General features: G+C 38.2%; 1 protein-coding gene and 1 long non-coding RNA gene across 11 annotated transcripts in view; one reads left to right on the plus strand and one right to left on the minus strand.

The window, feature by feature from the left end:
- Dscam2 (Down syndrome cell adhesion molecule 2) overlaps positions 1-25,050 on the plus strand; it is a 122,430-nt gene that overhangs the window by 15,379 nt on the left and 82,001 nt on the right. The gene's annotated exons all lie outside the window — the stretch shown is intronic.
- Positions 12,496-24,203, minus strand: LOC138189808 (uncharacterized). Its single transcript, XR_011176137.1, has 3 exons — positions 24,035-24,203; positions 23,316-23,604; positions 12,496-12,752 (listed from the first exon to the last, which is right to left on the minus strand). It is a non-coding gene; the product is annotated as an uncharacterized LOC138189808 (long non-coding RNA).

Genomic DNA, 25,050 nt, shown 5'->3' on the forward strand with positions numbered 1-25,050 from the left:
GAACATTGTCCTTCTTACCGATAAATTTAACGAACAAAGAGAGTACCTTATATCTTCAAAGAGAATTTCTCGTTAATCGTTGATTGATCTTCCTCTTTTTTCTCTTTCGTTATAAAGCTACCATTTGAAACTTGTTCGTCGCCTCGACGTTTATTGTACATTTTCAGTTACTTGAAAATTGTGCCGAGCAAGTGAACTGTAAACGATGAGCGTTCAAGAAACGTGGAAACTGGACGCAACATATTAATAACACGAACGAAACCTGGAAAACCAATAATAAACAAACCACGAACATATCAAAATTTACATTTTACCTATGGATTGACAAGTATCGAATTTATCGTCAGAACAAACTATGCTATCTAATTACCAATTTGTAAGTCTTACGACACGATTTAAAAATTTCATGAGTATTGGTATTTAAATTTCAAAAGTATTGGTATTTAAAATATGTAGAAACGTTAAAATTTCAAGACACTGAATTACGTTACCCTTGATAAAACAAGAATATGAGAAACTTTCCATTGCTCGAAGACTAGGCTAATTAATTACTTAGTATCTTAATAGTCTTAATTCCAGATTCCGGCAGTATGCACACGCAAATGGTCAAATAAACATGAGCAGACGAGGCTAACGTTCACTTCTGACTAGGAATGTGCACGCGTGCATGTGATACTCACCTTGAATCCCAGTAGGACCATGGCGTTAGTCTAGCCACGTATCGCACGTGTGTGCACGTTACGTTACCAGCTACTAAATTATTCCACGATAAACGTGTTTGCGTACGTTTAGTCGCGCAACGAGCGTCACGCGGGCTACTTTAATCGCACCGGCAAATAGACGTGTTCAATATCTATGCAATTCGATCGAGCGGCTTGCACGACGGTCACGTATCGGTGAATAAACGATACGCTAAACAGCTCGAACGCATTTCCACGCGTACCTGTTCTCGTTTCCCTCGATTTTCCCCATTTTTCGTCGTTTTTTCTTGTCGCGACGGCCGATGCTTTATCGCCGATGCAGCATCGATGAAATTTTTCAGCGAGGCAAACACAGCGCCTCGGCCACCCTTTAAACACACAGGATTTGTCAGAGTTGAAAAATTCAAATGTAAACTTGAAATAGCCGGCGCGAACCGCGCCAAACACTCGGTCCTTTTACTCTATTGTTCTGTCATTAGCGGTGCGTTTGTGCCTTTCGCCCCTCTTCGCCACTGCACCGCATGTACTGTACAATTGTATTTCGTCCGGTTAATTCTTTAATTCATCGTATGGGCTTTATTGGTGTCAAATGAAATTGCTGTGAATCAATGGGCAATCGATTACTCGGGAAAATGAGATTTTTCTCTTTCTTTTCTTTTTTCTCGAGGAAAGCAGGAATTTCGAAGATATATTGGTTGGTTTGTGTTGACGAGTTCTTACTCTTGCGTGCAACAAGATATTCATTGCAACAGTTTTTTCTATTTAAGGGATAGCGAGGTCGAAAAAATTATTTAGGAATTATTAATTTAAAAAATTATTAATTAAAAATTATTAGGAAAATTATTAATTAGGAAAAATTTATTAGAGTAGGTAATATACTAATAAGTAGAATTTTTAACGTATTCGTTTTATAACAAAATCAAAGTTACATTATTTTAATATACAACACAGTTGAAAAGCTAAACATTCTGATAAATTCATCAAAAATCATAAATTTATAAAAATAATTCGTATTATGACAAATAATATCTTTAAAATATTCGGGAGAGTGATATTTAATCAATAAATCAAATAGAAAGAGAATCTTCACGACACAGAGATTGGTCGGAAGCATATTGAATTTTAAAATTGCTTCTCTATAAAAAACGAAAAACGTGACCTATCAACTTTCTTTTGTGGCTCTCAAACGCAGCTACATAATTTTTCCAATATCATACTAAGCGATTGAAAAATGCTAAGATATGTGTTCCATTCTATAAAGAAATTTAGCCTTACTGATTTCCATACCAATTTTACTGGAATTTTGATTTAAAAATCAGAGGTTGCAATCATCGAGGAACTCCAATATTGGAAATCATCGTTAAATGAAAAAATCCTTGTGACATAATGTACTGTAGAATAATCCATAAACTTCTAACAAAGAAAACAAATACGTATGTATATAACCATCAAGCATTTATTGTTACGATGTTTTCAATATTTTACGCGAATGCAGAAGATTTCATACTCAGACATAAACTCGGCACATAAACTGTGTCCTGACATTGCAAGATTACGTAAAATACAGTTTAAATCGTTTACTCCAATCGCTACCGCAAAATCTAAACCAACTAAACTAAAGAAAACTATTGAATTATAATCGTTCCACCGTTAGCGCGTTGCCTACTACGGTGGTTATCGGTGACCTATATTTTCTAGTACGATTAAAATAAGACAAATTTCATGAACTGAAAAATTGTCAACAATAGAAATAACTTGAATAATATTGTCACAGAAAGGTGCACAAATACAACACGCACAGTATCTCGCAAAAATTAAACGTTATGCAGTATATTTCAACCTATCGCGGTTCCCAAGACAAAATATATGAAATTCATAGTTAACTAACGTAATGTTAATAACCCTAAGCTCTAACTAGAAAGAAACAAATTCACAGGTTCGCGTTAAAATTCATTTCAATTCCATCGGTATGTAAAGGTGTTCTCACTTCACCGTGGCATCGTTGTTCCAACTCTGTACTATCCTACTCACCTTAACTTAGCCTACATTCTGGCGATGCATCGAAATAAGACGAACAAGCGACGATCTGGTACACGATGCGGCAACCTGCAAAAGCCGAAGTTTCGAAGTTTCCATCGAAACAAGTGGAGGGAAGTTGATCGGCTGAAATCCCATTATCAGAAGAATGTTCGACTACGAGGCGGCGAACTACGCCGGGTTACGTGAAAATTTAATAAACACTGCGTATACGCGAGAAGTACGACAGCTCTTGCTTAGAGCTAATACGAACTTACGAACAAGTAAGAGGCGTGTTCCGTGCAGTCTGAGACACTTCCGGAACAGCAACAGCAGCGCATCTATTCCTCTGGCGCTTGACCGGTTACACGACAAAGGCGGATTTTACGTTGGGCAGAGGATCGTGAACAACGCCATAAAAAACGAAAGATCGATGGTTTAAGTACCAAGGCGAACTAGGTCGAGCGTAGAATGGAAATTCGCGTCAAACCCCACTTTAAATTCTTATTTCTGGAAAATTAATTACGGTAGAATCTCCATATTAGATGCACGTCCGTGCTATCGCGTTTTAAAAATATTAAGGAGAAAATTTTATAAATCGAGAAATTAACAATTCTTGGGTCGGATCGTTAGTGAGCTTTTGATTTATCGTCGCAATATTAATAATAGCGTAACATCATATCGCAGCATGTACGTTGATCATTTCACTTTATCACGTTACATCATTACAACGAGAAAAAATCTCTCTGTAAAGCAATTACTGTCGGTATTGTATTCCAACTTCTACGCTTCGATACGATACAATGAATATTTTACAGGCAATTTACATTTGTACTTTTATTATTGTAACTTCTATATTTTATTATCAATCATCGTCGATAATGTCATATTGCGTAGAATTAACATATCGTACGAAGATGGTCACATTAACAGGCTGAAAGGCTTCAGGAACACCTTTATCATTGTAGTTTCTCCATTATGTTATCGTTGATAACGTCTTATTGTATTTAGTTCATAAAATAGGCGAAAACGGCCACATAAACAGATTGACGGTCTCCAGGAGCAACAACAGCGGCGTATTCTTCTGGCGCTGAAGCGGTTACACGACAAAGGCGGATTTTATGTTAAACATTAAGTTGTGAACGAGACGATGGATACGTAAACGAAAAATCAACGACGAAATTACGAACGATCTTTCGACGTAAATTCGGTGGAGCGTAGAACGGAAATCAACGTTAAAGCTGATCGATTCTCATTCCTGGAAAATTGATTAGTTCGATTTTCCTCCTAGGAAATTGAAGTCCGCGGCGCGTCTTAATCCAGTTTAGAGAAACGCAAGGATATCTTGGAACGAACGGATGGAACGGAATGGGATAAAGACGCCCGTCGATTTTACGAATTATATCACACGATTGCAATCGCCTTCTCGCTACCAGTCTGTATTTCTGATTATTACGCTTTGATCGAGTTATACCGATGATAAAATTATCTATAATCAATGTAAAATTGAATGAACGTGTGTGTTTCAAACTAGACAAATATTGTAAGAAAACAGTGTATTCTAAGATCCCAAGATCATTCAAATCTTTCTTAATGAAATAGTGTATTTTCGTTAAAATATATAAAATAATAAATAATAAAATCAAAATAACGAACCCGATAAGCGTTGACTTGCAAATAGTCCTTTGACAAAGTAATTTCCTCGTACGAAAGTATCATATCTCATTAAAAAAAAAAGAATATAATTCTTATTTAAAATACATGTTCATATTGATATTTTATATAAAGTACGTGTGTATATTTTTACGTTTATTTTAATTCAACTTTTCTATCGGCGCTCGACCAAAGATGGAACGTCAGTAGTCGCAGTGTCGCACCGACATCTGACACGTTATAAAAAAAAAAAGGAGAAAAAAGAGGTGTAAAAAATTGTTCGTGCATTAGTCCAAGATAACGTGATTACCATAAAGTTAATGGATTCGGAGAAAGATGCAGGCCACGCGGTAGTTGCTCTATTTTTCGGGTCATTTCGCGAGGCATTTTATCGAAAAAAGAAGAATCGAGGAAAAGGAAAAAAGCGAAAGAAAGGGAATATCGTCCGCGAACACGGTTACGTCCGAGCGAATAATTTCGTCGCGGAGTTTGCGCTCGTCCAGTAGTAAAACAAACGACCTCTCCACTGTTCCATTCCTGGCAATAATTCACTAAAGGCTATTGCCGTGGTTCCCTCGAATTATTTCTGAATAATTCAACCGTTTTCTCTGCAATTTAACGAATGCACCCGGTGCACGCGAACACGAATCATCACGGCCGATGATTCCTCCGCAACACACATTCGTACACCACTACGTATCTATCCTTCTTCCCGATGCTTTCAGCATGTTCGCAACGTTTTGTGCGTGGGCGCGCTATTCAATGTGGTCATCCATCGCAAATGACGATATCACAGCGCTGTAGTCGACGGATTACTAGAATACCAAAATCTTCATTTCTGCTGCACCATCCTATGGTCTTCCTCCCAAAATAGATTAAACGGAAACCTTACGATTTCGAACTGGCATACATAGATTCTACGGATATGTGACGTGATCTCCTCTCCTCTCCTTTCAAAATGCACAACATATTCCAACCTGACGATCGCCGTTACGCGATCGCAAACGTCGTACGTAGCTCGTTGCATCCCAAGACTAATAATAATTTCTCGATTATACGAACTATCTAGCTCTAATCAAAGCAAGAAACGTGTTTGCCTCTTTAACAAGCTCGTTTCTAGCAAGAAATCACGGTCGTTCGCAAGCTCGTTCATAACTGCCCCATTCTCACGGCTATTTTCTCCATGCGCATCCTCTATCTCCCCTTGGACGATTTCCTTATCGGCTACGTGACGTTCTGCAAATTCCTCACGCATCGCAGATTACGCCATAGATCAAAGCGTAGCAGGGAACGAAGTGAGGAATTCTCGGGCGTCGTACACGTACTGTATGTATACGGAACGCGCGCACACGCGTTCATCATCGTGTACACCTACTTTTCCAACCCTCTCCTTATCATGCTCGGCCGGTGACCGGGTGCATCGTTACGTACCGATGTACCGCGATCTCGATGAAGCAACTACCCAGCGAGCAGCAGTCTCGACAATCTCGTCCTCCTCTCGTAGTCTTCAAGAAGCTCCCGAACGAGCGGAAGGGGAACAGGAGGAGGAACACAAGAGGGTGAAACGGAGACGGTGAGCGGGCTGGCACGACTCGCTCGATATCCATTAACCCCCTACCCCTGCAACCATCCCGAGTCTCTGTAGGGTTTAGGGGAGGCTATTCCCTCCTCGTTCATCGAAAAGACACGAGTTTATGCCACGCCGAGAAGCCGAAGCCTCCTCGTTCGTTAACCTGCTCGGAAACTGGAACTTTGGAGTCGAGCCCGACCAGGAACCATATCCTTTTTTTTTAAACTCCATCTCGTTCCACCAAATTATCCTTCGACAAGGATGCGTCTGGTTGAGAGATAAAACGACCAGTTTCGCAAATTTGTTTATTGGAAACGATGCGATGAATGGAGACTTTGGAGTAGATTTACGATTATGTACTTCGAAATGTGGATATGTTGCTCTGTGTTGCGATGTTAAGCGATCAAAGTTTGAGTATTATGTGAGATAGGAATTTACGAGGCGATGTTATAAACATAAATTTGAAAATGATCTAGATTTACGATTTAAGATTGTAAAAGTATCTGTGTGCGTGTATAGACATTTAAGCTTTTCACGTTAAATGAGACTTCTTGATACGTTTGTCTAATTCTTCTAAAACTGAATCAATATTCAGAATTCATGCAATCAGATCCATTTCAATTTTCAATAAATCTGTTTCGCGTTATAGTACAGCTATCGATTAACTGTAGCTCCATAGTTCTATAATATCCGAAATTAAACCGATATTTAATCTTCACGAAGATTTCGTGGAAATTTTCCTGGAAAATTACACGTAACAGTTTCAAACACAAGATGGCAAAAGGGACACACTTTGGTCAGCCCTCTCCCTCCATCGACCATCTTTTCTTCAAGCTTTTCCTCCGTGTCTCGTTTTACTGTTTACGGAGGCGGTCCAGCACGCCTCGGTCATTTAATATTCATATGGTAGCACACTCCTCGCGGGCAACGTATCTGTCGTTCCTTTCAAAAAATAAACCACCGCAGCGTTCGCTCGTTCCCTTGGCCAATTAAGAAACTGCATTTCAAAATCGTCGCCACTCATCTCGAAAGCTCGATGGCTACTGCCGCTGATTAATTGCCCACATTTATCGTGCTGCACCGTTTAATGTAATTTTGCGATAAAGCAGCGAATACCGCAGGGATCTGTTTACAACGACCACGCGACCTTCCTTTGATGAATGCGCATTATCGTGGGAGCAAAGAGCGGATAGACGGTCGATATCTTGGCGAAAATCAAAGTGGCGGATATATTGAACATTTCTACTTTGACGATACGATATATTATATTAGCGCGGCATGCAATTCTTTTGGTTTAAAACATATTTGCATTATAGTTTACTCGATCCGTACGAAACTCTGGTTAAGGGGTAACTGGGTTAACAGGTATAATAATGGAAATGGAGTGATTATCGTTGATCCTTTCATTGTCCAAAATTATTCCCAATTTTCTTAAATTATCTTCCAAAAATTCCCAGAATTATTTAACAGGCACTGTGATTTATTTGCAATTTCCCTGTCCATTTCGTGAAAAATCTCAGCGAGTCTTATGAATATTCTGAATATAAATATACAGGTCAAAAATTAATTTTTCGATACCCAATTAAAGAAGAAATTTGAATATGGAAATATCGTTGCTAATTAATAGTATATATTAACCTCTAGCCCTACCGTATAATTTATAAAAAGTGAAGAATATTTGATCGTAATATACAAAACATATCGTAAGATCGTAATGTATAAAATAAATCTAAAATCAATTCCATACATTTCATCAAAATAAAAAACGTTAGACTACATTTTTAGGAATACCTGCGTCTCGTACTACAATATCGAGGTCATGACAAAAGCGTGCATGCAAAAGAAACAGGTCAGCCCGAGATAGAAGAAAAGTTCTCCAAAAATGTAACAGCAATTTGATAGCGTCGTCCTACAGACGAGTATATCGATTATTCTTGCGGCGATTAAAGCTTCGACTATTTTACTCGCTCTCGCCTTTTTTCTCATATATAGACATAAATGTCATATAAAAGTATCGATCCAAATACTAAATTTCTATTGCCCTCGTCTTTATAGTGGAAAACAGGAATAAAGAAGAAAATGTGGCCGTTTGTTCCACAATTCTAATTCCTCCTTCTTTTTTTTTGCTTTTGCTATCCCTTTAGATAGACGTATACAGGTTGAAACAAAAACCACGACGCGAGATAATCTTCTCATATAATATCGAGTATAAAGAATCAAACTTAAAGCGAACAAAATCATTTTAAATGGTTTTGGTCTTTGAATCGAGCTTCCCATGTGCATACGTAGGTCATTTCGTTATACGGATTTGCTTCAGAACGACCAATTACGATCCCCTTTGTAGTTGCAGTATTCGAGCAATTTCGAAATAGTTACAAATTTTCGTTTCGACGATGCACGTAGAACTGTGGCTCGACGTTCATCGCTGTAATCTAATCGCGTCCATATTTCGTACTCGCTTGGCTTCTCCCCGATTTAGAAAGCGCGTTTCGTATTTTTGGTCAATAAAATAACGTTTCCAATTTTCGAGCAGTGCATCCACGAACAAGCACACTCACACAATCGTCGTCGCTAACAGAGTCCATTACGCTGAAATCTCAACGAGCGCACGCACCGAATACGATCCTGCTTCAATTTTTAAAATCGTACTCCCCGCCCCCTCCCATGGAAACGAAGTTCACCTCGGAAAACAGTTTTATTCCCAACGATTTCAAGTTACTTTCAATGAACAGAGCGAGTTATGGTAGACCGGAAGTCGACGAATCGCAACGCAATTCTGCACGCGCTCTCGTTTACGTGTAGCACTGTCTATAAGTCAGACAAAACACTCTTTCCACTTATATATTTATTATATTTTTAATATACGTGTACTATAAGGAAGTCTAAGCTTCTATACTACGTTCTTAAAATTCCATTACATACTTAGCTGTTTCTTTATACAACTAAGCTTCTGCTGTTGCAAATTCACCAACACAAAGCTCAAATCGATTAATCGTTCCTTGATAACGCTGCTCGTTACGTTTCGTATGAAACTATCGATTGTCCCAACTTACAGGCGGAAGTGTATGTGTAATTTTCGTCGCGACTACACGGATACACATTAGCCGTGACCGAGGTGGTAGCAGCGTGGCACGTTCAATGACACGAGCGCACGAGGAGGACCTATGTGCTACGTGTCCACGATAGTAACGGTACACGATAGGCTGCGGGTGAATGTACGTCCCTGCCCCTCTGCCGCTTTCGTGCAACTGCATGGTGATGCAGAGACGCGGATGCATCCTGTAGGAGAATATAACGAGCTCGAACCCGACTCTCGGGGTCGATGGCTGGTGGTTTCGCCTTGCCCTCTCGAACACCCACTCTCCTCTTTCCTTTACACTCCCCCTCCACCTGACCCTCTTTCACTCTTTCTTCGTCTGTCTTTCTCATTCTGTTTCGTCCCGTCTCACATCGTTGCACCCTCATTACCTCTCTTTCCAGTCGTCTGATCCTCGCCCTCTTCCCTTGTCCCATCGTCTATACGCCGACAGTGGCGTGTAGCTTTAAATTCAGGACCAGCCAGCCGGTCACGGGGTGCGCCCTCGCCTGTCGAGTGGGACAGCGCCGGTTACTGGGATAGAAAACGTTTTGACGGGTGTTCTTGAGAGGCGGCTCACCTTCGTCCCGTGCTACGCTGCTGTGTTTGTTCTGGATTTTTATGGGCGCGTTTCTCGCGGCAAAAGTCGCGAGACATGCGCGAAAAGATACGCGAGTTTTATCAAGGAGAGGACACGCTAGCTTGTGTACGAGAGTATGTAAATCACAAGGATAGATACAATTGGCGTGTAATTAAGCAAGTAACTTCTAGTTATTAGAATTAGTAGAGAAAGTGTTTAACACGTTGGCCGTGGAACGATGTAATCACAGCAGATTGTAGCAAAGGTTTAGTATGAAGTATTTCTTCTTTCATGTACTTTCGTACAATATGTTTAACGATACAGAGTACTGCATATTATACTAATTTTTTTTCAATCAAGAACGTAACTTGGTTAATTTTAAGATGTCAGAAATTTGTGAGGCTGGTGATACAAAGCCACGATCGTTTCATTTCCAAAAACACAATCACAAACGTGCCAGCTATTTCATTTCTATAAATAATTCCCGTAAAACGAATCCTATCCTACCATTACGTAACACGTCGACCAATTTCCGGAATCGGGGGTCAACAGCTGCCGAGAGAAAAGACTAGCGTGTTCCCTTTAGTTGGTAAAACGTTCACGTCATAACAACTATCGTGCAACTCCCGACACGATGGTAGAGGAACGACGCCGAAGGAACCGGAAGAAAGTGTCGTCTCGTCGCCTTACTCGAGCAAATACGACGCAAATTCGATACGAGCGGCATACCGTCGTCTCAGTCGACCTGACGCTCGCGTCGAGAATGAGATACAGCACGACTACACCTGGGAATAGTCGGAGCTTTCTCCTTTCACGTCCCCTCCTCTGGTTCAAGCGTCACTTCCCCTCTTCTGATGCTCTCCAGTGTCTCTTACCCCTCTTTCACCTTCCATCTTTCCCTATCCATCCACCTGCCTTTCACGATAACGCGTCGACCAAAGTAACATGTCGGTTTGACTGATGTCGCCTGGCGACATAAACGCCCTCCGGGAGATGCCTTCCGGTTTGATGGCACAACCGTTCTCCAGCTGTCTGTTGTCCTAGAAAGACACGCGAAATGCCACGCCAACGAAGATCTCACGATATCCTTGCTTATCGTAAGTGGTATTGCATTTTGATCGCTAAATTACGGATGAAATTTATTTCGGTTAACATTTGAGCATAATTGAGGAAGTTTATGCGTTTTAGATTAGAATAGAGAAGAACGAGCCGATATCTTATTTGAAAAACTAATTTACAGGTAAAATATAGCTTTTTCGATATTTTACGAGTACAGATTTCAATTGTTATTTTAATTTGGAAATCGAGGGCCAATAAGTAGACTACTCGATACTAGAGAAACGATGTGATGTAAACTCAAGTTGTAATAAAGTAGAAGAGGTCAGTCATAAAGAGACGCAGTAGGATTTAGAAAACATTACGTGTAAGTAAAATTAAAGACACGTATCGACGTTTCTGGTTTTTGTAAAATATATCTTTGCCTAGCATTAACCTGATTTTATATTTTTCATCAACTGCCTTCCAGCTTTCGTGGAGTAATGACATGTTGCTATTTTTTAAGGGAGGACGTCATTTTCTTCCTATTTCTGACAAGTAGATATAAACAGGTTTACGTTTCCTCTCGTGATTTACCAATTCTGTACGATGTTTGCTTATATAAACGAACACGGAAGTTCCGTTCTCCCGAGTATAAAACATTAAACGTGGCTTCACTTAGCGTTTTATCAAAAATCCCAGATAGGGAAGTAGTTTCACGTAAAATATAAAATTAGAGAGTGTCCGACCGATCTTCCTTTCACCTTCGCTTTTAATGATAATAATATCGTAAAATCACATAGCCATTTCACTTACCAATTAACCCATTAAGGATCGTGCAATACAATAATCCGTAAAGTTGTGTAAACCTCATTCGACGAATAATACAAAACGGAATTTTAAAAATTCAGAAAGCTAAAAATCTAAAGGTCTGCCGATTTATGACGAAAAATCTGAACTTGTGGAGAATTGAAAATCAAAAAGTTCGAGATTCATGTATATGCATTTTTGAAAAATATTGTTTTACCGATGCTATATAAAACGTGTACTACGATAATAGAATCTTTACAAAAGTTCTACAAGTCAGGAAGAAAAAATTTCCTGACTTATAGCACTTACGGCGCTGTAAATATTTCATCTTTTCTTTTTTTTTTTCTTTCAAAACTCATAAAATTAGAGAATTTAATCGAGAGAAAAAATAATAAGGAAAAAAATATTAAACAAATTTCCCGGTGAATATAGCTGGATATTCCTGGATATGGGAAGCGACGAGATTTCTGAAGAAATTCGCGATTTAGGCATCGATGGTGTTTCTCGAATGGCCGCGCAAAGCTGCTGGAACTTTTTATCGAAATCCTCGTGCTTCCGATTTTCGTGATATTCCTTGCTAGAGATAAGAGCGTGCTTCTGCGGTCGTTGACTCGATGGTAAAATATTATTTCTCTCTCGTCCTTCCTAAAGCAGCGTGCCTCGCACGCGCAGCGCAAAAGGACCGTCACTCCTCATCCTATCCGCTCTTTTTCTTTCTTTTCTTCTTTGCCAGCTGAAGAGCGAGGGTGGATCAAAAGGACACAGCTTCTCAACGGGGGCGCTCATATGGGAATATACACAATGCGAGAGCGTAATGGTAAACGCGCTGTCAAAACTGCGGTCGGTTTCAGATCTACATATACACGTTTTTGCCAACAAGTATTTCGACTTTGGCTTAAACATACAAATCCTGCTCTCGATTGATTTTTCTTTATTTTTCTATCTTTATTCGTCGAGGGAACAGACTTTCTCCTGTGCATTTAAATTGTTCGTTGACGTAGTCGTAATTTATTTAAAATAATATGCCATTGGTGTTGAATATGTAGGGTATTACCTGGCCAGAATTATTCAAACGACTTCAAAGGCCGATGGATATTTCTTGAATAATTTCACTTTGTGACACGTACAATTTCTAATTAATAATATAGTCAAAACAATGTTCCTTGTTTTGTTCTAAACAAGAGTCGTATGTGAAATCAATAAAAATGAACAGCCGTGTATCTTTTATAGTAGAAGCGAAACAAAGCGAAAAAGCATATTCTGTACAGAAACGTACAAAAATGTTTATTCAGCGAGATTTCATACGTTTCTCTCTGAAAGCAAAAAATAAAAATGAGAGAGTGTTATTTTATAGTGGATGTTAGCTGAAGAAAATAATATAACAAAGAAACACTGGTTATTACTCTACTTGTGTCTATATAGAGGAATGCTGAATTAATTTATTTAAGAGGAATCATCGAAAATCTATTAAAAGAATGACGAAGAACGATCTGGAGCAAAATGTACTAAAATACCAAATAGTGGAAACATCTGAAAATTCCACGGTTAAGGATTTTAAATTAACGAATAATCACAAATTATAATAATAATAACGTGCTACATACGAAATAGAAACGATGAGCATATTTCGATTAATTTTATCGTACAAAGATGAAAATTTATGTCAAAGGAAATGTAATTAATTAATCGAATAGTTTCGAAGATTTTTCACTGCATATTATTTTCTCTTAGAGAGATGTTAAAACTTTTAATCAACGACATTATTTTTATTAAAATATTTTTGAAACATACTTTTCGAACGAAATAGCAACGACGTAGCAAAACGACGATATGAATAAAAAATATGAGTACTTTGATCGTAATTATCCGATTACTTTAAATAGGAAGCTGGAGAAAAGGAATAGGAAGAGACAGGAGAAATAAATAATTCATGGGAGATAGATTTTTAATGATTTCTTCTTAACTTCTACGTTCTACAGAACTGAATCGAGAAATGTCAGCGAGGTGCTTCATAAATCCCATGGATTTTCCACGAGATCCGGTAAAGATTACTCTCCTTTGATCCGAACAGGATATACGACTAACAGGTCGTCTGATACACGCTCTTTTAAGGGCCGTAGACGTCCTCTGAGATTGGATTTCAATTTCAGTTTTACGAACATCGATTAATACGTTTTTCTCGTGAAATATCGGAAAAAATATTTTCTCACTATCTGGAACAGGACAAAAGCCATTTCAGGGAAATGGCACTCAGATAGAATCATGATGCTTTTCAAGTATCGAGTCATCTTTAGATATAGGTAACAAAAGGTGTGACATCCTACATATTATATTTCAATATCATTTTCTATCTTCGAGTATTTAGATAGGATTTTTATCCACTTTGTATTTATATCTTTGACTAAGAGTATCGCACTTTATATCAGGAATGAATTCTTAAATCCATTACGAACAGGATCCAGTATCAACGCAAACAATTTCAAGCCAATTCTTTGAAACGAAAAAAGTATCGAACAAACTTTCTACACATTAAAAAAAAAAAGAAACAAAAATCGAATAATATAAATTGAATGGAAGAGAATTACAAATGAAATTAGCCTTTAATGGATTAATGTAGCCAAAAATATCTGAAATTCTTAAATTTCCAAAATTTACTTCTCTCCAAAAATACAAATCTCCTAAAATTTATGAACGCGTAAAGTGATTTCGATAAAAGAATTAATAGATCGATTATCCCCGTGGATAAGGGATTGTGCACGGTGTTTGCCATCTAAAATAGAGGCGAAAGATTCTTATCCATCCGCGTTGGTCCATTCGACGACGGGTTCGTCTCCGCTCGGGTATTTGCTCCCGTAATCTTTTTATCCTTCTCCTCGTATTCGTGGTCTGCAGGATAGAGGAAAAGGAGAAAGAGGTGGAGGAGTCACAGTATCCAGCCAGCCAAGGAGCAATATCGTTCTCCTTCAGGCGGCTGCTCATCTCCAGAGGACATCAGTTTCTCTACTACCTTCGCAATCTCTCTCTCTCTCTCCTTCTCTCTCCCTTCCTTCAATCCTTCTCTTTCTCATTTTCTGTCCTCGTTTTTCCGACGTTCTTCTTTCTCGAATCGAAAGAGCATCCTCGGACTGCAAATTAGCCAGGATCTCGTGCAAGAAGGTTCGTTCGTCCCTTCTTTGGCGTGGGAGCATGCGAGCCATGCAACATCATCCCTCGGCTTTGCTCCATAGCCTCTCTAACACTGTTATGCGAGCATCGTAAATAAAACGGCGCACGTAGGACTTGCTCGCCAGAAACGTAGCAACAGTTTGCAGCGTATGAATCAGGCGATGCGGTTTGTTTTGTTGGCCTACTTTCTTACGATGCTCACACCGCTCTCCCTTGAAGGTTCGATTGGAGGCGATTGCATCTTTCTTGGCCCGAGGTCAATACGACGCGCTGAACCATAGCGAGGGACATTGATCCCGATTCTCGAATGGCTAGTGAAAGTGCACGAGGGACAAGATGATGCACACCGCGAATTAAGGACGAACACGCGTTACTTTCTGCTCTTGGGATTCTCTGGGAGATATGCCGTTTGAGAAAGTAGGAATATGTGTGTATGTACGTGTATGCGTATATATATATAGCTTTATTGAACGAGACGATTCTATTTCGATGATTAATGGACTCGTTTGTAAAATCGTGGAATTGAGACGGGAAAACGGGCCGATGTTCGTCCGTGATAATTCTTACGTATTCACAGTTCGATGAAAATTTACTGTAAAAAAATTATGTCTTTTACAGACTGTGGAACGTGATCCAGTAAATGGAAACTTGTTTGATACTTATCAAATCTTTATCTGCTTTAATGAGAGGACAAGTTGGTGTTTAGCTAAATACGTCACTAACTATGCTGTAAGCAACATTTATGCAATTGATATTACTTTTCAAAATTATTATCAAAATGCTACGGATCTAATTCTTTGATTTGTGCTAAATACTCAAATCTTTAAAATGGATGCTTCAAGATGCGGAAATGACACGTACATTAAAGAGTGGGATTGTAATAAAATATAAGAATAAAGGACAAATCGCAATTTGGTTAGATAGAAATCACTGCGAGGTTTTCGCAGAGCGTCGTTTACTCGCGAACTGGTATAAAGTTCGAGGCAAAGGGCAACGCGACCCTGCACAGAACACGATAAAATACCGCAATTCTTTGTAGATGAAATGTATGTTTTCTGGTGTTGTTACTTTCAACTACAACGGGATATGTAAAACGATTGTTGGCTTGCGGCATAATAATGTTTTCCGTTGCAGGACGAGGCTGCTGCATCTTTTGTAGGAAACTTCACGCTCGTGATAAATGAATTTGCCATGTAAAGCGTATAACCGCCTAATGTGCGTTAATTAAAAAACTTCCGCCGTCTTTAGCAACTCGTTACAGCGATATCATTGTCTTGAAATTATCATGTTGGGGCGACTTTAATGCAAGACTTCACAAAAGGGGCTGTTTATTACGATAATTGATTTCTCTTTTATTTTATTTTCAGACGTTTTCGTCATAGAAAGTTCCACCGCGAAACGACTACTATACCAGACATTCAATAATCGACTCGCTTTCTCTTTTTTTATTTCATTTCCAGACATTTTCACCATAGAATATTCTATTGTGAAATAAGTATTGTATCAGATACTCGTTTTAAAATTTATATCAATGGAACAATGATATAATAGCTGATGAATCAGTTTCACGAATGGTCTTGAATATTCCACTTCCACGCTCTTCAATTATACATACCGTTTTATTGTTCTCGTTTGCGATCGATTCCAAATTATGCTAATAAATTCCGCTGTAAGATTTAACTCTCGGAAGAACTAATTAAAACTTTTCTAATTCCTCTCACTGCTAATTACTGCAAAATCGTGACCGAACGTTTACGACCGCCGATTTTAGGTTGAGACTGTAAATTCATTCGCCGGATTATCGATTCGACAGTCAGGAAACTTTCTGAATGATCTGCCCTGAAAACGTCCCCGTTTACCTTGAAATTAGCTCACACAGTTCATAGCTCAGCAGATTATTAATTTTGATATTTATACTTGGAATATACGTGCTTTCAAGTGGAATAATTATAGAATGTATTTGCTTTGTTTCTACTCGTAAGTTGAATAAATTTTATTTAACATGAACATAAATAAAGATCAATCGTTTTAGGATCGAAAAGCTTCGAAACAGAAGTATTATTTTAGCGGCATATCATTCAAAACTATCGATATAGTATCGATATAGTATTATATATATCCTACATCACGGTGAATCTTTATGGACGTTAACAATTATCAATAAATCTGAAAGATGAAGTCACATTTAAAATCAATACCTGTTATAGCCATTTCAATGATAATATCTAAATTCTCTACTCGACGCATACTAAATTCACGCGTATCTATGTTACACAATCAAACAGTTAGAATTAAATTCATTGGATATTTCGATAAGCTACTTTCTCATAAAATTTTGAATTAGAAATTTGATTTAGAAAAACAGATATTTCTATGACTAAAATATTACCAAGGTACTATCCGTTCCTCTGTCAAAACTGCTTACAATCATCCTTGAACTTTCTCGACAAATACTGGCTATTCTCCAGCCTGGTTCTACTTCATCCCTGTTCCCTTAACATGGAATGTGGATATAGAAGTAGTCAAATACTGCTACAAAAACGCATCTCTGCATAATATTCTTTCTTTGTTCGTATTATCTGTAATTATCTGAAAACGCAAACAAACTTGCCGAATCGAAGCTCGAGGACCCAAGATCAACACTGCCACGATCTCCCTCGTCAGTAAAACTTTCCGTCTAACTTACGTTCGCCATTGAACGCAACAAAGGGGAGCCGACGATCTACAGACAATTCTTCTCCGATCAGTCATTTTCCCGGGCACCGAAAGCTGGTTCAATAGCGTCCGTACCGGCAAGATACTTAAAACGGTTCCCATCTGACTGGTTCCATCGACGCCATTGTACGACCCAATATCTACGACGCGCCATCAAGCCGTTCCTTATCGTTCGATTGTTCGTGCAACACGTTAATGAATCCCATTACAGGCTACCTATCGCGCGCTTGTCGAATAACGTGATCGAAAAATTTGCACGGATATAACGCCATCTAACCGCGATATCGACGCGTCTGACAGAAATACTGTCTGAGATGGGTGGCCAAACAGAGAAACAGCCTAGTCAACCGCGTATGCCAGCCTGCAACATGGCCAATTGTGCGTTACGCAGTGTAGATAGCCTGCTCGTTCGCGCAAGAGGGGTTTGCTTGGCTGCCTTAACGCCGCCAATTCGCGAGGCTTGACTACGCGCGTACACCACCTCTTTCTGTCTCTCTCTGCGTGGCGTCATTTCCGACTGACACCGGTATTGTGCAGACTACATTGTCCCAGCGTGTATTCAATGAGACGGCCCGCGGCAACTAACCGTCAGGGGGGCCAGGGGACAGCCGGAGAAACTGCGAGCACCCAGAGACGCCGCACTCTGCTCCACCGACTGCCTCCCCTCGTAAGCGGACGAGCTTCCTTGGAACAATGAATTGTTCTGAAAGATGTCATTGTCCGATCGCTCGCGGGCCCTGTCGCGTTTCGCGTAGTAAACTCTCGCAGCCCTTATACAATCGCCGTTCAAGTCGCTTCTCGATATAAACTATGCACTATACACAATCATTAACCTTTCGTTCCGCGTCTTAATTTCCCGTTTATCGATCGACGACTACCGATTTAGCGAGCGGACCAGACAAAGGCAACTTTGTCATGGTAGTACGCGAGCAATTTCAGGAATTCGTATCTGGTTCGTCTCTGTTGGCATGGTATGCTCGTGTCTTTTCTCTTTTTTTGGGGGAGGATCCATGGGGTGGATATTAAAAACGACGCGTTTTTGCGAGACTATGAAATGAAGAGACAAAGGGAAACTTTGATACGGCGAAAAATTGTTCTTTTAGAGCTCGAGTGCCTCGAAAGCACGTAAAGTTTGTTGTATAATCTAATTAAAGTTTTCTGATTATACTTTATGTAAGCCAATATTGTTTTCTAACTTCTAAATTTTCAATGAAATCAGTTAATTGATCCTTAGACTAGGTCTTTCGTGATCTTCGAACATACATTTTGTATGTTTTACTTTGTACTATCTGCTATAGGCGCAACATGTCGAAGATTGTACGATGATCCCAATTTCAAATGATCAAAGACATATGAATTTCTTCGGTTCTTTGTAAAGACTGTTACTGGGAAACGTATCAGACACGAGAGATCTACGTTTGCGCTTTAAGGGTACAAATTTTTTAACGTATTTCTTGTATAGCGTTAATTTCTGTTACGTGTGTGTAATCATTTTTTTATGCTCTTATTTAAAGGAAGAAAAACCATATCTCTTTTGAACTGGATTTACCAATGTACGAATAGAAAGAGCTTAATATTGACTTGTATATTTGTACAGATAACTCGGGGAAGTTCAGAGCGTCCGCTAGGGTAACTTTTATTTCCGATTCCGCAATTATGCTCTATGGTACTCCGTACTGTATGTAGGGTCGACACTCGTACTTCAATGTTCACGGCTCTTATCGCGGTAAAAGATTCAATGCGCGGTAAGTTCGACGAGATGATTTCATTGCGAGTACGACCGATATGGTCTGTTACACAGACTGAATAGACTCGATTATATCAATGGTTGGCGTAAAATTCGAACCGCGATAACGACGATTTTTTATTCGCTACCACCAGAGAGAAGCTTCGATCAGAAACCTGAGCATTAATATGCGAATAACGAACCGTACGACGTTTATATTTTAATACAGAAAAGTATTTCAGTGTCTGGAACTGGGAGCATGTGGCAAACGCTCGGTACGAAATTCCATTTCATTGAAACTTTTTGTCTATGAATACAACATTAACGAATTTCACGTGAAACTTCTGGTGGAATTTCTGCATGATTGTTCGCTGTTTAATAAAATGTTTGAATATTTAGAACGACTTTCGTATCGAATTATCAACAATATCTGCGTATATTCTGAAAAAAATTAACAGCTCTCTGAAAACTAGAAATGCGTTTTTGTATGACTAAATATGTAAATATTGTAGTATCCTGACAGATTGCCTAAGAAATCTCGGGTGAACCATAAACAATGTTGCGAGAAAGCCTAAATGCCGACAGGCCGAAAGAGTCTGGAAGCTTCAATGGACCGTGCGGCCCATCAATGTGTCGTTAGTCCTTCAATCAAATAGTTACGCGGAAAAAAAGATGTGACCATGGCAGTGTAACATCAAGCAAATCTCAATCCACATCAGAGACCAGGTCACACACCGCGGGTAAGATGGCATCCAGATGTCTACACATCCTTACTGCGCACCCCCAATAGTCTTAAGGACCCACCATAAATTTTGGCATTTTCATAGTTAAGGTCCTTCAGAACAAACAAGTATCTTTTATTTCAAGTGTCCTTTACATTTATCGTTTACTACAAGTTGACACGGGAACGTTTGTTTTTCTCACGTATTATGCAACTTTCTATCGAGGGCGGCTAAGACCCTTCCTAGTCCACCAACCTTATTATCCAATTAGAAGCAATGTCTACTGCCCTCACTTTCCTAACCAAAATTGTCATCAACAAATCCGATGGTCCCGTGTGCTAGACACACCCATAACTAGCTTTCCTCAGACACAGCATCGTCCCTGAACTTCACTTATTCTCTATCTTTAGAATAGTCAACATCTTTCTACAGAGTTTCTACCCTTAGACCAGTCGCGTACTTAGTTTATACATACCCATCAATGTAACTAGGTCCTAAATAAAGTTGTTGGAGCGAACTGTGATTTATACGTGTCAATTCAGTGTATATTCAATTGTGATTATTGAATTCGTAATAAAGATTTATAAAAAGAAAGCTAATAGTTGTGTTACGGCTCAACCTTGTTACTTTTATATAATCTGAATTGTGAATTGTGATTTTACGTGACAGCCGCAGACGGTTGCGGAACGTGTATGTCAGGTAAACTTGTGACTTAGATTATAAAAAAAGAAGGTTGAGCCGTGGCCCAACTCTTAACTTTCTTTTATCAAACTTTATTATAAATTCAATGATTACAACAATCTTACAAAGGTAGTATAATATATTGAACCAGAGAAAGGCTGAACAAGAACTGCCTGAGTTTGCTGAAGTCTCGGCTTATATACGTTTTGGTTTGGGGATGTTGAGGGGCTCGGTGTACGTTATGATGATAAGGTGATGACGTGTGGAAAAGAGACCGAAGGTCGGGGAGGAAGTCTTATCTTTGATGTAGATCAAGGTGTGGTCGATGTCACACGTACGTGGTGGGGCTATGAGAAAAGACAAAGGGATGTTTAAGGGAGAAAGATGAATTAACAGGCAGTAGTTAGTTGAGAAGTCAGAGTGTGGTCAGCGTTGTCGGAGAGTTGTCAACATCGTCAGAGAGAATGTTGTCAGCGTTGAGGAGGATGGTCCGCGTGAGAGTGAGCGTTGGAACCGTGGTGACGAGAGTTGTAAATTAACTATTTAGTTGTCTTAGTTATAGCACATTACTGTATTTAGTTCACGTTAAATAACCATCGTTTCCTGTTTAATCCATTCTAAATAAATAAAAAAAATCCTACAATATAAGTGAAAAATTTAATTTTGGAAGGTGAATTTAATCTTGTCACCGATAAACCATGTTCAATCACGATGGTAATCTTGCAGGATTTAATACTTAAAATTGTTTGACTCTGGTAAACGTAAATTTTATTAAGTTAGAAGCGAAGTAGATAAAGAATTACAATACATGTATGTATGTAACACACGCTACACTCTAAAACTGGAATTCCCTGCAAATATTTTATATTGAAGTATTCTTCTACAATCTTCTTTAGTAAACAAAATCTCACTAACTCTATTGACAATGTAATCGCTATATTCTACAGTTTATCACAATCAGAACATCATATTAAAGCTATTAAAGTTTCGAGTTAAAAGTTAAAATAAAAATCACGAACTAGTACGCGATTCCTCTAATTTCGTACGAGATCAATCTTAACAAGAGATTCCAATATTATTAAATTCCGAAGAAACTAAAAAATCCAAAAGCGCTTGAAAAAGATTCAAACTAATAAATAAATTCAAGTGTGCACGACATTAAACGATCACATTAACAGTAACCACTTTTCCCGTCCATATCCTTTATAATTGCAACTACCGTTGCACCACATTTAAGCAAGGGACACGTGTCTTTAATACGGTCTGATACGCATTCAGACATTCGTTGAAACGACAGAGATTCAAATACCGAGAGAAACATGGACCACAGACAGTAATATTCCGTTTTCGTCGACGGAGCGAGTCTGCGAATTAGCACGACGTTACCTACGGCCTACGGCAAATTCTCGACTCCATGAGAAGTAATATTGTCCGAGCAGCGTGGCACGAGCTCCTGTTTCAACCACTTGGACTCCTTTAAACAACGGGCTCCACGCCAAAACTGCGAATCCTATCCGAACCGAGTCAGCTCAGAGATTCCTGAGCAGTTCTGCATTCACGTCACGGCCTCCGGTTAAATCCAAAGATACGTGGAACACGGGGAAAATGAATTCACGGACGATATCGTCGAATAGGGTGCTTGTTGCAGTTGATAATGAATTTTTACGATTCGAGACAACGTGCCTTTCCTATTTTACGTACACTCTAGTACAAAAGTGTTAGAGTGCATCTCCTGTTTTTAATAAATCTTTCGTATTTAGTAATTTTAAATGATCGAATTAAAGAAATTATTACAATATGATTTACCCACGTTTTTGCCAATTTTGAGAGAAATATAATAAGCGTTTTAAACTTTTAAGAGAGTGTATGTTTGTTTTTCTCTGTACAAAATATCGCGAAATTGGAATATATGGGGTGCAAGATAAATAACAATTTAACGAATAGAATCTGCATAAGCATGTTAAATGTTGCGGTGGAGTAAATAAATAAATATTGATTTTGAATATTTAAGATAGTGCAGGATAAGAACATAACCTTCAAAATAATATTGACATTTGTATTATTTGTACTATATATCAGAAATTGCAACAGAAGTCGAGAAATATATTTAAGTAACGAGTAACATAAGTAGAAAAAAGACAGAAACATGAATTTGAAATACATTTACCTAAAAAGACATAGCGTACGTATATATATTAGTATATACATGTGTGCATACATAATGTCATTCTAACCTTAGACATACATATTTCAGAACAAGATGTTTCAAAATAAAAAATCGACAATAGAAAGATTCAACTGGGAAAAAGACGATAATAAAGATCACAAAATTGAACAAGACACTCGTTTAAAATCTTCCTGATTCGATCGTACGTATCGTTTCAGTTATTTCTATCTATAAATATCTCGACTCTAGTTCGAACAATAATTCAGTTGTCCACGTAGCTACACGTCTCAGTCGGTAAAACCTGACGTGATACAAATTGAACCTGCATGGCGTACATAAATCATCACTATCTCTCCTTTCATAGTGGATCGTATCCCTTTGGTTCTATCCTATAGTATAGTATATAGCTAAAAATTGACATGTATATTTTCAACAAAATACGCGTTTCAATTAAAAATGTGAATTACCATACGCGCATATAAGTTAATTTTTTCTTTTATTTACTAAGATACTCGAAGTGAAATCTAGTAGTCATTTTAAGAAATTACGTGACTCGAGATACTTTGTCGCTCGAGCGAATACGTATCCGTACAGCCTGAGCAACCGTTAACATAAATCTAGAATGAGAAACTAGAGGAAGAACGATGGGGCGAAACAAGGAGATAGAAGGCAATTGATATTTTCTGTTGCTTTCTTACCTACTCCCCACTAGGATGTGCACAGCAATTCATCTCCATTCTTCACCGCTTCCAGCATCTCCACACTTTTCTCGACTATTATCTTTTTCGTTCTCGTATGATCATCTAGTAATCAAGCCATCCTCCTCCCTCTCTCCTTAACGAACTCGTCTGACGATAACATTGTCCCAATAAAATTTGATAAAAAATTGGATATTGCAAGGAACAAATCGCAATATATTGCTCACGATATATCACGATGAAATCGCTTCATTTTTCATCTCGCATTTAACGACGAGTCTTGTTGAACCTGAATCGTGTCAACATACAGAAATTCGTTTTATATACGCGTATACACACATACACATACACACCATACACGTAAAACGTCATTACTTTTCTGTTATATTTTATTACGAATACGAAGCTTGAAATCAGTTAAATAATGTAAAATCAATATTAGTGTTATTTTATCTACCGCGTGTAATTTACGCTCTAGACTGAATATATAATTAGTAAATTAAATGATGCAAATGGACATTACGAATCAAATACTGTGCAAATAACTGGTATCCATATTACTCGAGAGAATTATACACCTCACGAATAGCAAACTCTTAGTTGTGTTTCTGTCAACGAATTAACACGATAGGCAACGTTTACTGCAAACAAATCAATATGTGTATTCGATCGATGCAAACCCACTATTGTCGATGCAATTTCAAGGTAAATGTACATACTTCTGAGGAGATATCGAAGATTCTCTCTCACCGTCGTTGAAACGAATCTTTGTCCGTGATCGTAATTTGACAATATTTCACTATTAGGATACTTTTTAAGACTGTAAACTGTTTATAACTGCGCGAAAATATCTACGCTTTCAAAATATCAAGTACATCCGAACTTGTAAGAGCACTACCACGGCTACCTATATGTACATATACCACTACTTAGGTAAGCATTTAAGAAAATATTTCTGATTGGTCGTATAAATAAACTCAACTCTCTGATTGGTAGAGAACCTCATTGGTTAAGAAATCTGTCATCAAAATTTACATAACTTAAATAATTTCAATAATTTAACTAATTTAAATAATTCAAAGTGATTATTTATATGCGCATTCTAAAATGCATTAATTTTTGATATTAATCTAAACTCTTTTCTGCGAATGGCGTACAAACAAATACAACTCTCTGATTGGTATTAGATCCTTATTCGTTGAGAAAATTGTCATATTAAGACTCAAGTATTGTAATTTGAACAAGTCGGAGTGATTCTTTGTGTAGTTGTACGTATTAAATAATTAATTAATTTTGTTTCAAATGTTTATAAATTTTCTAAACTGTGTTAATATATTCCATCCAATCACTTACTTCTCAAACGTTATAAACAAATTTCCGGACTTTTTGTGTAACATCACGTACTTATTTATGATATGTACCTACTTACTTATTTGCAATGAAAAATTAAGCAGACAACAGTGAGTTGAACACCAGACTGGTGAGTAAAATACGATATTTCTTTTCATATTATTCATATCATGAATTATCTCCACAGTAATTTATATTACTTTATGACTACCAAAAGAGGTTATGTGTTGGTCATTTGAATAAAAACGCGAATGCCTCTGGACCCTTTTTTTACACGCACTTTCGATGTCCCATATTTACATGTCCATAAACATTTGAATACATCGTAATTTATTGGTATTGTATTATTTAATTAAATTGAAATAAATTTCCACGAAATACGAAG

The sequence above is a fragment of the Bombus flavifrons genome, chromosome 2 (genome assembly GCF_040668555.2).
Source record: "Bombus flavifrons isolate JBK064 chromosome 2, iyBomFlav1_principal, whole genome shotgun sequence".
Taxonomy (NCBI): domain Eukaryota; kingdom Metazoa; phylum Arthropoda; class Insecta; order Hymenoptera; family Apidae; genus Bombus; species Bombus flavifrons.